The sequence below is a fragment of the Mus musculus genome, chromosome 4, assembly GCF_000001635.26.
Source record: "Mus musculus strain C57BL/6J chromosome 4, GRCm38.p6 C57BL/6J".
Taxonomy (NCBI): domain Eukaryota; kingdom Metazoa; phylum Chordata; class Mammalia; order Rodentia; family Muridae; genus Mus; species Mus musculus.
This window is the reverse complement of record NC_000070.6, coordinates 145,411,442-145,425,531: the sequence shown is the minus strand read 5'-3', so window position 1 is coordinate 145,425,531 and position 14,090 is coordinate 145,411,442. Positions and strand designations below refer to the sequence as shown.

Here is a 14,090-nt window from a genome sequence, read left to right as displayed (position 1 = left end):
GGTCTACAGAGTGAGTTCCAGGACAGCCAGGGCTACAGAGAGAAACCCTGTCTCAAAAAAACACAACAAAAAAAAAAAAAAAGAAAGAAAGAAAAAAGAAATGTAAATGAAGAAAATATTTAAATATATATATACATATATGTAAGTATACATATATGTAAACATACATATATGTAAACATACATATATGTAAGTATACATATATGTAAACATACATATATGTAAGTATACATATATGTAAACATACATATATGTAATAAAAAAAATAGAGCCAGGCGTGGTGGCAAATGCCTTTTATCCCAGCACTCGGGAGGCAGAGGCAGGTGGATTTCTGAGTTCAAGGCCTTCCTGGTATACAGAGAAAGTTCCAGGACAGCCAGGGCTATACAGACAAACCCTGTCTTAAAAAAAAACAGGTCCTGACCAGGGTTACAAGTCCCTTCCGATCTGCGCCAGCACCGTGTCACCTTGGGCATGGAGTCGGCAGACACCCCCAAGGCCCCCTAGAGGACTCTCCACACGATCTTAGGACCACCGATGAGTGGTATAAAACTTCTGTTCCAATCCAATCGTTTGGGACCTGAGACAGCATTAGAGAAGCAGGAAACCCAACCTGACCAGGGTCACAAGTCCCTTCCGGTTGGCGCCAGCACTTGGACACCTGGGCGCAGAGTCATCGGACACCCCCAAGGTCCCTAGAGGACAGCTTCTGAAACAGACCCATTTCAGGCTCCAAACATACAGGCACCTTCCCTGCCAGAGGAGAGGTATCCGCTCTGTCCAGGAGGGCTTTGCAGGTGAGAGTGTGGACTACAGAAGCTAACACAGCTTCTGGGACAGGTCCTGTTTTGGGCCTTTATCTTCTGCCAGGAGGGAGGTCTGAACACCAGGTATCTGTGCGCCTTCTCTGTAAGAGTAGAGCTTGCCTGCAGAGAGTGCTCTGACCACTGAAACACAGAGGAGAGAGTTAGTCTCCCAGGTCTGCTGATAGAGGCTAACAGAATCACAAGAGGAACAATCTCTAACCAGAGACAACTATAACAACTAACTCCAGAGATTACCAGATGGCGAAAGGCAAACGTAAGAATCTTACTAACAGAAACCAAGACTACTCACCATTATCAGAATGCAGCACTACCCCCTCACCCAGTCCTGGGTACCCCAACACAAGCTAGACCCAGATTTAAAACCATATCTCATGATGATGGTAGAGAACATCAAGAAGGACTTTAATAACTCACTTAAAGAAATACAGGAGAACTCTACTAAAGAGTTACAAGTCCGTATAAAAAAACAGAAAAACACATCCAAACAGGTGATGGAAATGAACAAAACAATACTAGACCTGAAAAGGGACGTAGACACAATAAAGAAAACCCAAAGTGAGGCAACGCTGGAGATAGAAAACCTAGGAAAGAAATCTGGAACCATAGAATACAAGAGATGGAAGAGAGAATCTCAGGTGTAAAAGATTCCATAGAGAACATCGGCACAACAATCAAAGATATGCAAAAAGATACTAACTCAAAACATCCAGGAAATCCAGGACACAATGAGAAGACCAAACCTATAGATAATAGTAGATGAGAATGAAGATTTTCAACTTAAAGGGCCAGCAAATATCTTCAACAAAATTATAGAAGAAAACTTCCCAAACCTAAAGAAAGAGATGCCCATGAACATACAAGAAGCCTACAGAACTCCACATAGATTGGACCAGTAAAGAAATTCCTCTTGACACATAATAATCAGAACACCAAATGCACTAAATAAAGAGAGAACATTAAAAGCAGTAAGGGAAAAGGGTCAAGTAACATATAAAGGCAGGCCTATCAGAATTACACCAGACTTTTCACCAGAGACAATGAAAGCCAGAAGATCCTGGACAGATGTTATACAGACCCCAGAGAACACAAATGCCAGCACAGGCTACTATACCCAGCCAAACTTTCAATTACCATAGATGGAGAAACCGAAGTATTCTACAACAAAACCAAATTTATACATATCTTTCCACGAATCTAGCCCTTCAAAGGATAATAACAGAAAAAAAAAACAATACAAGGACAGAAACCATACCCTAGAAAAAGCAAGAAAGTAATCCTTCAACAAACCTAAAAAAAAGACAGTCACAAGAACAGAATGCCAACTCTAACAACAAAATTAATAGGAAGCATCAATTACTTTTCCTTAATATCTCTTAATATCAATGGACTCAATTCCCCAATAAAAGACATAGACAAACAGACTGGCTACACAAACAGGACCCAACATTTTGCTGCTTACAGGAAACCCATCTCAGGGAAAAAGAGAGATACTACCTCAGACTGAAAGGCTGGAAAACAATTTTGCAAGCAAATGGTCTGAAGAAACATGCTGGAGTAGCCATTCTAATATCGGATAAAATTGACTTCCAAACCAAAGTTATCAAAAAAGACAAGGAGGGACACTTCATTCTTCTCAAAGGTAAAATCCTCCAAGAGGAACTCTCAATTCTGAATATCTATGCTGCAAATGCAAAGGCAGGCACATTCATTAAAGAAACTTTAGTAAAACTCAAAGCACACATTCCACTTCAAACAATAATAGTGGGAGACTTCAACATACCACTTTCATCAATAGACAGATCGTGGAAATAGAAACTAAACAGGGACACAGTGAAACTAACAGAAGTTGTGAAACAAATGGATTTAACAGATATTTACAGAACATTTTATCCTAAAACAAAAGGATATATCTTCTTCTCAGCACCTCATGGTACCTTCTCCAAATCTGACCGTATAATTGGTCACAAAACCGGCCTCAACAGATACAAAAATATTGAAATTGTCCCATGCATCCTATCAGATCACCATGGACTAAGGCTGATCTTCTATAACAACATAAATAATGGAAAGCCAACATTCACGTGGAAACTGAACAACACTCTTCTCAATGATACCTTGGTCGAGGAAGGAATAAAGAAAGAAATTAAGGACTTTTTGGAGTTAAATGAAAATGAAGCCACAATATACCCAAACTTATGGGAAACAATGAAAGCATTTCTAAGAGAAAAATTCATAGTTCTGAGTGCCTCCAAAAAGAAACTAGAGAGAGCACACCCAAGCAGCTTGACAACACACCTAAATGCTCTAGAAAAAAAGGAAGAAAATTCACCCAAGGAGTAGACTGCAGAAATAATCAAACTCAGGGGCAAAATCAACCAAGTGGAAACAAGAAGAACTATTCAAAGAATCAACCAAATGAGGAGCTGGTTCTTTGAGAAAAATCAAAAAGATAGATAAACCCTTAGCCAGACTCACTAGAGGGCACAGGGACAGCATCCTAATTAACAAAATCAGAAATGAAAAGGGAGACATAACAACAGATCCTGAAGAAATCCAAAACACCATCAGATCCTTCTACAAAAGGCTATACTCAACAAAACTGGAAAATCTGGATGAAATGAACAAATTTCTAGACAGATACCAGGTACTAAAGTTAAATCAAGATCAGGTTAATGATATAAATAGTCCCATATCCCCTAAAGAAATAGAAGCAGTCATTAATAGTCTCCCAACCAAAAAAATGCCCAGGACCAGATGGGTTTAGTGCAGAGTTCTACCAGACCTTCAAAGAAGATCTAATTCCAGTTCTGCACAAACTATTCCACAAAATAGAAGTAGAAGGTACTCTACCCAATTCATTCTATGAAGCCACAATTACTCTGATACCTAAACCACAGAAAGACCCAACAAAGATCGAGAACTTCAGACCAACTTCCCTTATGAATATCGATTCAAAAATCCTCAATAAAATTCTCACTATCCGAATCCAAGAACACATCAAAACAATTATCCATCCTGACCAAGTAGGTTTCATTCCAGGGATGCAGGGATGGTTTAATATATGGAAATCTATCAATGTAATCCACCATATAAACAAACTCAAAGACAAAAACCACATGATCATCTGGTTTGATGCGGAGAAAGCATTTGACAAAATCCAACAGCCATTCATGATAAAAGGCTTGGAAAGATCAGGAATTCAAGGCCCATACCTAAATATGATAAAAGCAATCTGCAGCAAACCGGTAGCCAACATCAAAGTAAATGGTGAGAAGCTGGAAGCATTCCCACTAAAATCAGAGACTAGACAAGGCTGCCCACTTTCTCCCTACCTATTCAACATTGTACTTGAAGTCCTAGCCAGAGCAATTCGACAACAAAAGGAGATCAAGGGAATACAAATTGGAAAGGGAGAAGTCAAAATATCCCTTTTTGAAGATGATATGATAGTATATATGTGACCCTAAAAATTCAACCCTCGAACTCCTAAACCTGATAAACAGCTTCAGTGAAGTAGCTGGATATAAAATTAACTCAAACAAGTCAATGGCCTTTCTCTACACAAAGGATAAACAGGCTGAGAAAGAAATTAGGGAAACAACACCCTTCACAATAGTCACAAATAATATAAAATACCTTGGCGTGACTCTAACTAAGGAAGTGAAATATCTGTATGATAAGAACTTCAAGTCTCTGAAGAAAGAAATCAAAGAAAAATCAGAAGATGGAAAGATCTCCCATGTTCATGGATTGGCAGGATCAATATAGTAAAAATGGCTATCTTGCCAAAAGCAATCTACAGATTCAATGCAATCCCCACCAAAATTCTAACTCAATTCTTCAACGAATTAGAAAGGGCAATCTGCAAATTCATCTGGAATAACAAAAACCTAGGATAGCAAAAACTCTTCTCAAGGATAAAAGAACCTCTGGTGGAATCTCCATGCCTGATTTAAAGCTGTACTACAGAGCAATTGTGATAAAAACTGCATAGTACTGGTATAGTGACAGACAAGTAGACCAATGGAATAGAATTGAAGAGCCATTAATGAACCCACACGCCTATGATCACTTGATCTTTGACAAGGGAGCTAAAACCATCCATTGGAAAAAAGACAGCATTTTCAACAAATGGTGCTGGCTATCATGTAGAAGAATGCGAATTGATCCATTCTTATCTCCTTGTACTAAGGTCAAATCTAAGTGGATCAAGGAACTCCACATAAAACCAGAGACAGTTAAATTTATAGAGGAGAAAGTGGGGAAAAGCCTCGAAGGCATGGGAACATGGGAAAAATTCCTGAATAGAACAGCAATGGCTTGTGCTGTAAGATTGAGAATAGATAAATGGGACCTCATAAAGTTGCAAAGCTTCTGCAAGGCAAAAGACACCATCAATAAGACAAAAAAAACACCAACAGATTGGGAAAGAATCTTTACCTATCCTAAATCAGATAGGGGATTAAAATCCAATATATATAAAGAACTCAAGAAGGTGGACTCCAGAAAATCAAATAACCCCATTAAAAAATGGGGCTCAAAGCTAAACAAAGAATTCTCACCTGAGGAATACTGAATGGTTGAGAAGCACCTGAAAAAATGTTCAGCATCCTTAATCATCCGGGAAATGCAAATCAAAACCCTGAGATTCCATCTCATACCAGTCAGAATGGCTAAGATAAAAAATTCAGGTGACAGCAGATGTTGGCGAGGATGTGGAGAAAGGGGAACACTCCTCCATTGTTGGTGGGATTGAAAGCTTGTACAACCACTCTGGAAATCAGTCTGGAGGTTCCTCAGAAAAGTGGACAAAGTACTACCAGAGGATCCCGCAATACCTCTCCGGGGTATTTATCCAGAAGATGTTCCAACTGGTAATAAGAACACATGCTCCACTAGGTTCATAGCAGAGTTATTTGTAATAGCCAGAGAAGCTGGGAAGAACCCAGATGCCCCTCAACAGAGGAATGGATACAGAAAATGTGGTAATTTACACAATGGAGTACTACTCAGCTATTAAAAAGAATGAATTTATGAAATTCCTAGGCAAATGGATGGTCCAGGAGGGCATCATCCTGAGTGAGGTAATCCAATCACAAAAGAACTCACATGATACATACTCACTGATAAGTGGATATTAGCCCAGATACTTAGAATACCCAAGATATAAGATACAATTTGTGAAAACTCATGAAACTCAAGAAGAACGAAGACCAAAGTGTGGACACTTTGCCCCTTCTTAGAATTGGAAACAAAACACCCATGGAAGGAGATACAGAGACAAAGTTTGAAGCTGAAATGAAAGAATGGACCATCTAGAGACTGCCATATCTGGGGATCCATCCCATAATCAGCCTCCAAATGCTGACACCATTGAATACACTAGCAAGATTTTGCTGAAAGGACCCAGATATAGCTGTCTCTTGTGAGACTATGCCGGAGCCTAGCAAACACAGTAGTGGATACTCACAGTTAACTATTGGATGGATCACAGGGCCCCCAATGGAGAAGCTAGAGAAAGAACCCAAGGAGCTAAAGGGATCTGCAACCCTATAGGTGGAACAACAATATGAACTAACCAGTACACCCCTGGAGCTCATGTTTCTAGCTGCATATGTATCAGAAGATGGCCTAGTCTGCCATCAGCGGAAAGAGAGGCCCATTGGACATGCAAACTTTATATGCCTCAATATAGGGAAATGCCAGGGCCAAGAAGTGGGAGTGGGTGGGTAGGGGAGTGGGGTAGGAGGGTATGGGGGACTTTTGGGATAGCACTGGAAATGTAAATAAAGAAAATAACTAATTAAAAAATGACACATGGTAAAAAACAAAAACCTACAACAAAAAAAGAATAGGATACATAGATAAAGTATTCTCAACTGAGGAATCTTGAATGGCTGAGAAGCACCTAAAGAAATGACATTCTTAGTCATCAGGGAAATGCAAATAGATCAAAAACTCAGGTAACAGCAGATGCTGGTTAGGATGTTGACAAAGGGGAAGATAATACTGCTCCATTGCTGGTGGGATTGATTGTAAGCTGGTCTGACCACTCTGGAAAACAGTCTAGTGTTTCTGCAGAAAATTGGAAATAGTCTACTTGAGGACCCAGCTATACCATTCATGAGCATATATCCAAAAGTTGCTCCAACATATGACAAGTACGCATGCTCCATTATGTTCATAGGAGACTTATTTATAATAGACAGGAGCTGGAAACAACCCAGATGTCCTTTAACACTGGAATTGATACAGATAATGTGGTACATTTACAGAAAGGAGTACCACTCAGCTAATAAAAAAATAAATTCATTAAATTTGTAGGCAAGTGGATGGACCTAGAAAATATCATCCTAAGAAGGATACACATTGTATGTAGTCACTGATAAGTGGATATTAGCCTCAAAGCTTGGAATACCCAAGATACAACTCACAGACCATATGAAACTTAACAAGAAGGACTGTGGAAGCTTCAGTCTTACTTAGGAGAAAAATTATAAAGGGAAGCAAAGGGAGGGACGGGGGGGGGTGAGGGGAGGGGAGAGAAATGGGATGGGGGGAGTATCAGGAGTGGGAGGAGACAGGCGAGAAGTACAGAGAGTCAGAAAATTGAATGGAGGTGTGTAGCACTGCGGGGTGCGGAACTGGGTGTAGCCACTAGATAGTCCCAGATGCCAGGAAGGCAAGAGGTCACCAGGACCCAACTGTGATACCATTAGCTGAAATACCCAACAAAGGGGGGACTGAACCTGTAGAGACCATATCCAGTGCATAGGCAAGGACCACAGTTGAAGAAAGGGGCCACCCACCCATCTCAAGATTTTTAACCCAGAATGGTTCCTTTCTAAAGGAAATGCAGGGACAAAGAATGGATCAGAAACTGAAGAAATGGCCATCCAGAGACTGCCCCACCTAGGGATCCATCCCATCTTCAGACACCAACCCCAGACACTATTACAGATGCCAAGAAGCACTTGCTGATAGGAGCCTGGTAGAGCTATCCCCTGAGGCTATGCCACAGTCTGACCAATACAAATGCATTCGTGGTGCTTGCAGATAACTATCAGACTGAGCACAGGAACCCCAATGCAAATTAAGTGACACATGAGACCTTCCTTCCACACTTATATAAAAGGACAAAACTCCATCCAAAGTGGAAATTCCCAATCGATATATTTTTTGAGCATCATTTACAATAGATTACCTTTGAGATTTGAGGTTTTCAGTCCATGGAAATTGCATGGAAAATATAATGGTATTATATAAGTAAAAAGACCTAACCATTAAATATTCCTCAACCCAGAAGAAAATGAAGAGCATAGAAAAAAATCCTTTTAGATAATATGACCACATATAGATTAACAGAACTATGGAATGGTTTGAATGAAAAAAGGATTTTTCAAAGAAATGTGGACAGCACACTAAACTGTGGAGTGTTTGCCAGAGAAGAACTCATCCTTTTTTTTTTTCTCCCAGTTTGAAATATTGGAACTCTTCTTGAAGTTTCACAACAGGGTTTGAAAAATACAAAAATGAAATTACTACAACTATGTAATAAACAATGATAAACCACATAAAAGGACATTAAAAGCAAAATGATACAAGGAACCCTGCCAACATTTCTACAGACATGAGAGCATGGAGTGACATATTTAGTGTAGTAAGGAATATAAGTATAATCTGAGGACTCTTTCTGACTTCAGTGGGCACCTGGCATAAACACAGAGCATATGCATCCAGGCTGTAAAACACTATTATCAGGGTTGTTACTGAGAACTTATCTTCCTGGGACTAGAGTCAAGGACAAATGGCTAGTGCCTACCATGAATGATGCCTAGAATTGAATGGTGTTTCATTAGACATCATACTAGAATATCACACCTAACCCTATGATGAGATTCCATTTCATTCTCGCAGGCAGATACAGTGTATCTATGTACTATATGTACCCTGTTGTATTGATGCCTCATTAGTTTATATTGAAACTGGGACATAGCAGATGATGGAATGCTGTAGAAAGTCATACACAATTAATGAGAACTAACAGGGGAAAAATGATATCCTAGGAAGAAGTGAACAAGACAACTTTCTATGTCCTAACACTAGGCCAGGCATTAAGCAAGTGTGGAAACCCAGGCCTGCAGAGTGTCTTCTAACACTGTCTGAGAACTACATAGATGCATCACTGTATTCACAAATTTCGTTAGAAAATCCCACAATCATCTTGCACAGAGAACATTGCAGAATACAGAAAGAAAGAGAATGTGGTGCAGTCATCACACAAAGCTGTCTATACCGGGATGCAAAGGCAAATGACCATAAAAATATGCATGAATAAAATAATTAAAAAATTCTCTCTAATGAATATAGAAAATGAACTCAACTTGATTTCATGCCATAGATGCAAGACTGTTTCAAGAAGCAAAAACCAAATAACTCAAGGCACAAAGTACATAGAATCAGTGAGAGAAGGCTCTCAACCATGTCAATATATCTAAGAAAGGCCTAGGACAAAATATCACAGTGGATCACTATGAAATCTCTGAAGAATGTGGAAGAAAAAGAACATCACTCAGAGATCCTGAGTTCAATTCCCAGCAACCACATGGTGGTTCATAACCATCTTTAATGGGATCTGATGTCCTCTTCTGGTGTGTTTGAAGACAGTGACAGTGTACTCACATACATAAAATAAATAAATCTTTAAAAAAGAGAGAAAAATAATATCACTGAGTCTAATAAACATAGTAGCCATCATCTTAAACCTATCACTACAAAAACTGAAGACATCTGTCATCATTCTATCCTACTAATTAGAGAGAGACAAGGATGTGCAAAGCCTCCACACTGATTTTGTACAAACACCATTCACCTGAAAATGCTAGTACCAGGAGATTTAGATAGCACAGATTAAAAAAACTTTAGGAGCTTTCTAATATCTGCAATAGCAAAGAAAATGGATAGTACAAATACTCTACCAGAATGTTTCCCTGTAAATATTCTAACAGTTGTAATATGCATAAATAATGAAGATAATCCCTAATTCATGTGATGGAAAATTGAGTGACAAGAAGAATTTTTGGAGCTGGTAAGATGGCTCAGCGGGTAAGAGCACTGACTGCTCTTTCTAAGGTCATGAGTTCAAATCCCAGCAACCATATGGTGGCTTACAACCATCTGTAACAAGATCTAACGCCCTTTTCTGAGTGTCTGAAGTCAGCTACAGTGTACTTACATATTAATAAATAAATAAATCAAAAAAGAAAAAGAATTTCTGTTCAACAGAAATGTAGATTTGGAGAAAATATAATGCTGTCATAAATTTATAATATGTAAATCTCTACGACCCAGGCATTTGAAGACAACATTAAGTGAGCTAGAAAAAAACTAGGCATAGGAATGCATAAATATTCAGGGAATAATCAGGACATTTTTTGCAGAGCATGTCACTTTATGAATCTTGCCTGTGACATACAGGTTGAGTATTGTCAACTTTACAGCAACAGATCCTAAATTCCTGTACCAGTGATAGATACTGGGCTTTAGTTTCAAGAATAGTAAATACATGGAATCAATGTATATCAGGGAATTATTTAGTCTATGTGTATAACAGGAAAAGTACATCTTCCATCTCATGTAGACTAAAAAAGAGCTCATTCTAGGATGGAGAGAATAACCCATGGTTTCACAGCCACCAAGAAGTCAATAGGAACACTAGGGCTTTGACTTTAAAACTTGACACTGTTATTTCCTCAAATTGACATCTGATTCTGAACAAACTTTATTCTGTCCTTATCAGCCTTCCAGTCCATTTTTTACTATCACTTGTTTCATCCCAATATTTTGAAGGTGGACAAACTATAATAGTAATGGGTAGTGTGTTCAGACACTGGGACTCTTAAGTAGAAGAAGAACATAGCATTCTAGCTTAGCATTCCCTAGGGAAGGCTATTACAGATTGGCTTTCTCTACTCCCAGATGTATCTGCCTTTTGTCACATCTAAGTGCTATAACAGTGTACATCTCTTTTCGTATTGTCTTGTCCTGTCCCTTACCATCAATGTGGCGACATTACAGTTGCATGCAATACTAATAGATACACATAGATTAGAATCAGGAGTCACTGGAATAATATTTCTCAAGCCCTGAGAGACAATAACTGGCAACCCAAAGTAAGAGGCTACTAGTATTGACAGTATATAAAGTAAACTTGAATGTAGTAATTCATTAGGACATGTTTTTGAGTCAAAAACCTACTTAGATCCAGGCAGTGGTGGGGCAGGCCTTTAATCCCAGCACTTGGGAGGCAGAGGCAGAGGCAGGGGCATATCTGAGTTCAAGACCAGCCTTGTCTTCAAAGTGAGTTCCAGGGCTATACAGAGAAACCCTGTCTCGAAAAAAAAAAAAAATAAGGCAGACATTTTTCATGAGGTCATAGGAAATAAGAAATTTCTTGCTAAGAATGAATAAATACAGGAGAACTAGTAAATACTCCTCATATACAACACAGTAAAGCTCTATTGCGCACAAGGAATTGAGAATAAAGTGAACCATACTTTGCCACCTACACTGCCAGCAAAATCTTCCAGATTAAAAATCCTAAGGAACATAATCTCATAAAGAACAGAATATCATCGACTGATCTTCAAAGAACATATAATAAAATCCCTAGTAGAAGTCAGAAAAAATGAAACAGATATCAACATACTGAAGTGTAGTATATGTGAATCTTGGTTTTCATTTCAGGAAGAAGAGATTGTACAGAACTAAACTGACATCACATTGGGTAGGGATACTTGAACCTGTTGTGACTTAGGGTGTGGTTCAGCCCAAGGCACACAACATTAATCACTCTGGTTTTAGTACAGGCAAGGCCTTAGTACTCACTTTAATCCAAAATATCAAAACTACAGTTTATATGTAGAAGGACACACTCGTGTTTGGAAGTGGTGTCTAATTGAATGACAGAAAATATGGAATATTAGAGAAAGATCTGACAGAATAGGATATGCCCAACTTTGCTGTAATGAGAGGACAGGGAAGCTACTTAAGGGAGAGAAAGACAGTACAGGAAGAAGAGAATGGTAAAGGAATACAGTAGAGTGCATGGGCTGCAGTACAGTACAGTTGAGAGAGTAGAGCCACAGAGAGGGAGAAGGACACAGTTTTACTGGGAGAGTTTTACAGACTCAGGCTGAAGAGAGAACATGCTAGGCACAGGTAAAGACAGAATGAACAGGAGAAAGAGTAGGAGCCAGAAGATTAATAAAGATTTCTACAGTAAATTTAAGGCCAAGTGGAGTAATTCAGTGTCTGAGAGAAGAACTCAGCTGGGAGAGGAGTTAGAGCTGGAAAAACTGAGTTGAATCAGCCAGGTAAGCATTGAGAAGGAATAAGAGAGGGGGAGCTTATTCAGCAGCAAATTTCAGAGGCTGAAAACACACCAGGCCTAGATAATACTGTATGGAGACTAGAAGCTTACATGACTAGGCCTAGGTTAATAGATGTAGGCAGGAATACTCCCAAATTACACTGACAGTAGGAGAATGAAACTTACTTATATAGCCCTGTGGTAAAAAGTAGACACTGCTCAGTATAAAAGTTCTCAAGAATATAAGAGAAGAAGCATACCACAGAAATAAGGCAAGCAGACTCAAAACTAAAGCAAACAGGACAGAGAAGGTAAAAAATAATTACTCCACTCTAATGGGGACTAATGCAACACAGAGCATCAATAAGAACACAGGTCAAGGACAGGAAAACATTTAGAGTGGACAGAATAGGTGATTCAGAAAGCAAGTAGACCTTCTGGAGAAAACCACCTCATATCAGGCCATTCACTCTCAACATACATCTTAGACACCCTGGTGGGAACTTTCATAGTGACAAAAACTGCTAGGCAAATTGGGGCAGGAAGCAGAGTTATCAATGTCTTACTCAGGTTTGCAACCTGCTTGCTGCAATCTGAATCTGCCAGACAAGGCATGGAAGTTTTTACTATCTGTGGGTAACAGAAGGTTTTCTGGTTCAAGCAACACAAGAAAAAAAAATACGTTGGTTATAATGAAAATCTGCCTCAAAATTCATAAGGAAGGTCATGGGCCCTAGGAGGGAATCTACTGCTGACATTTGCTTTATGTATAAATTGCTCTTGTCACACCCATACCCTGATGCTGCTTTCAATCTGAGTAAAAGAAACTTTGATTTCAATGGGTAACAACAATTTTCCAGCATCAAAATTAATTAAATATTGACATCAAGTGAACGCTGACAGCACTGCCTACCATGGGAAATCCATATCATCACATCTAATATTACTCTTTTCCAGAATCATTAAGGAAATAGAATCTGGCAAAATCAAATTCATGTCCTCTTTCTCCTAACAGGTGAGCCCCACTCCACCCCTCCAATACCTCTAACATACCTGGATCCTTTGTGAGACTCTCCTTTACCTTTAACCTTCCACTGCTCTTAGTGTTGATTTACAGTTATGCAGATTTGGCTGAGCATATGAATATCTGAAAATGGAAAAATATTGTTCAGAATGAACCTGAACTTTTCATGGAACACAAATGAGAGATGTCAATACCTGATAAAAGGATAAACATGAGGGAAAGGGAAGAAATTATGAAAATGTCTCTTTTTTCTCTGAGTATTTCAGTTTACCCTAGAGATGTGCAAGTCAGTCACACAGTTAACACACATAGAGTCCTTTTCCAAGCAACAAGGAAGAAGACCAGGGAAGACTGGAAGTAAACTATTCTGATCCACACTATCCAGACAGTTGGACTTCTCCAGCAAGAGGTGTGTAAAAAAAAAAAAAAAAAAAAAAAGCCCTGAATGCAGGGTCCAAGCATTCCCACACCTGCAAGTCCACAGTGCAGAACAAACCATGAATGTATATGGGCTTTTCATGAAGCAAGGAGTCATTTTTCTTATGTAAGTGAGCAATCATAATTACTCAAAAGGTGCTGTCTAATTTTGTTTTAATCCATAGTAAGTTTTCCACTTACTAAAATATCTTGCCTGCCGGGTGTTGTGGCGCACGCCTTTAATCCCAGCACTTGGGAGGAAGAGGCAGGCACATTTCTGAGTTCGAGGCCAGCCTGTTCTACAGAGTGATCTCCTGGACAGTCAGGGCCATACAGAAAAACCCTGTCTCCAACCCCCCCCCCCCCAAAATATCTTGGCCTGAAATCATTCTCTCTCAGCATGCTGGTCTGAACCTTGGAAGGATTCAAAGAAATTCAAGAGGAATGGCTA

The 14,090-nt window shown here is 39.2% G+C and overlaps 1 protein-coding gene across 1 annotated transcript in view; it reads right to left on the bottom strand.

Moving 5' to 3' along the window:
* Gm42346 (predicted gene, 42346) overlaps positions 1-13,300 on the bottom strand; it is a 39,018-nt gene extending 25,718 nt beyond the window's left edge. Inside the window, exon 1 of the mRNA XM_030253952.1 lies at positions 13,252-13,300. The gene's annotated coding sequence lies outside the window, so the exon portion shown is untranslated. The remainder of the gene's footprint in view (positions 1-13,251) is intronic.
* Between the last annotated feature and the right edge of the window lie 790 nt (positions 13,301-14,090).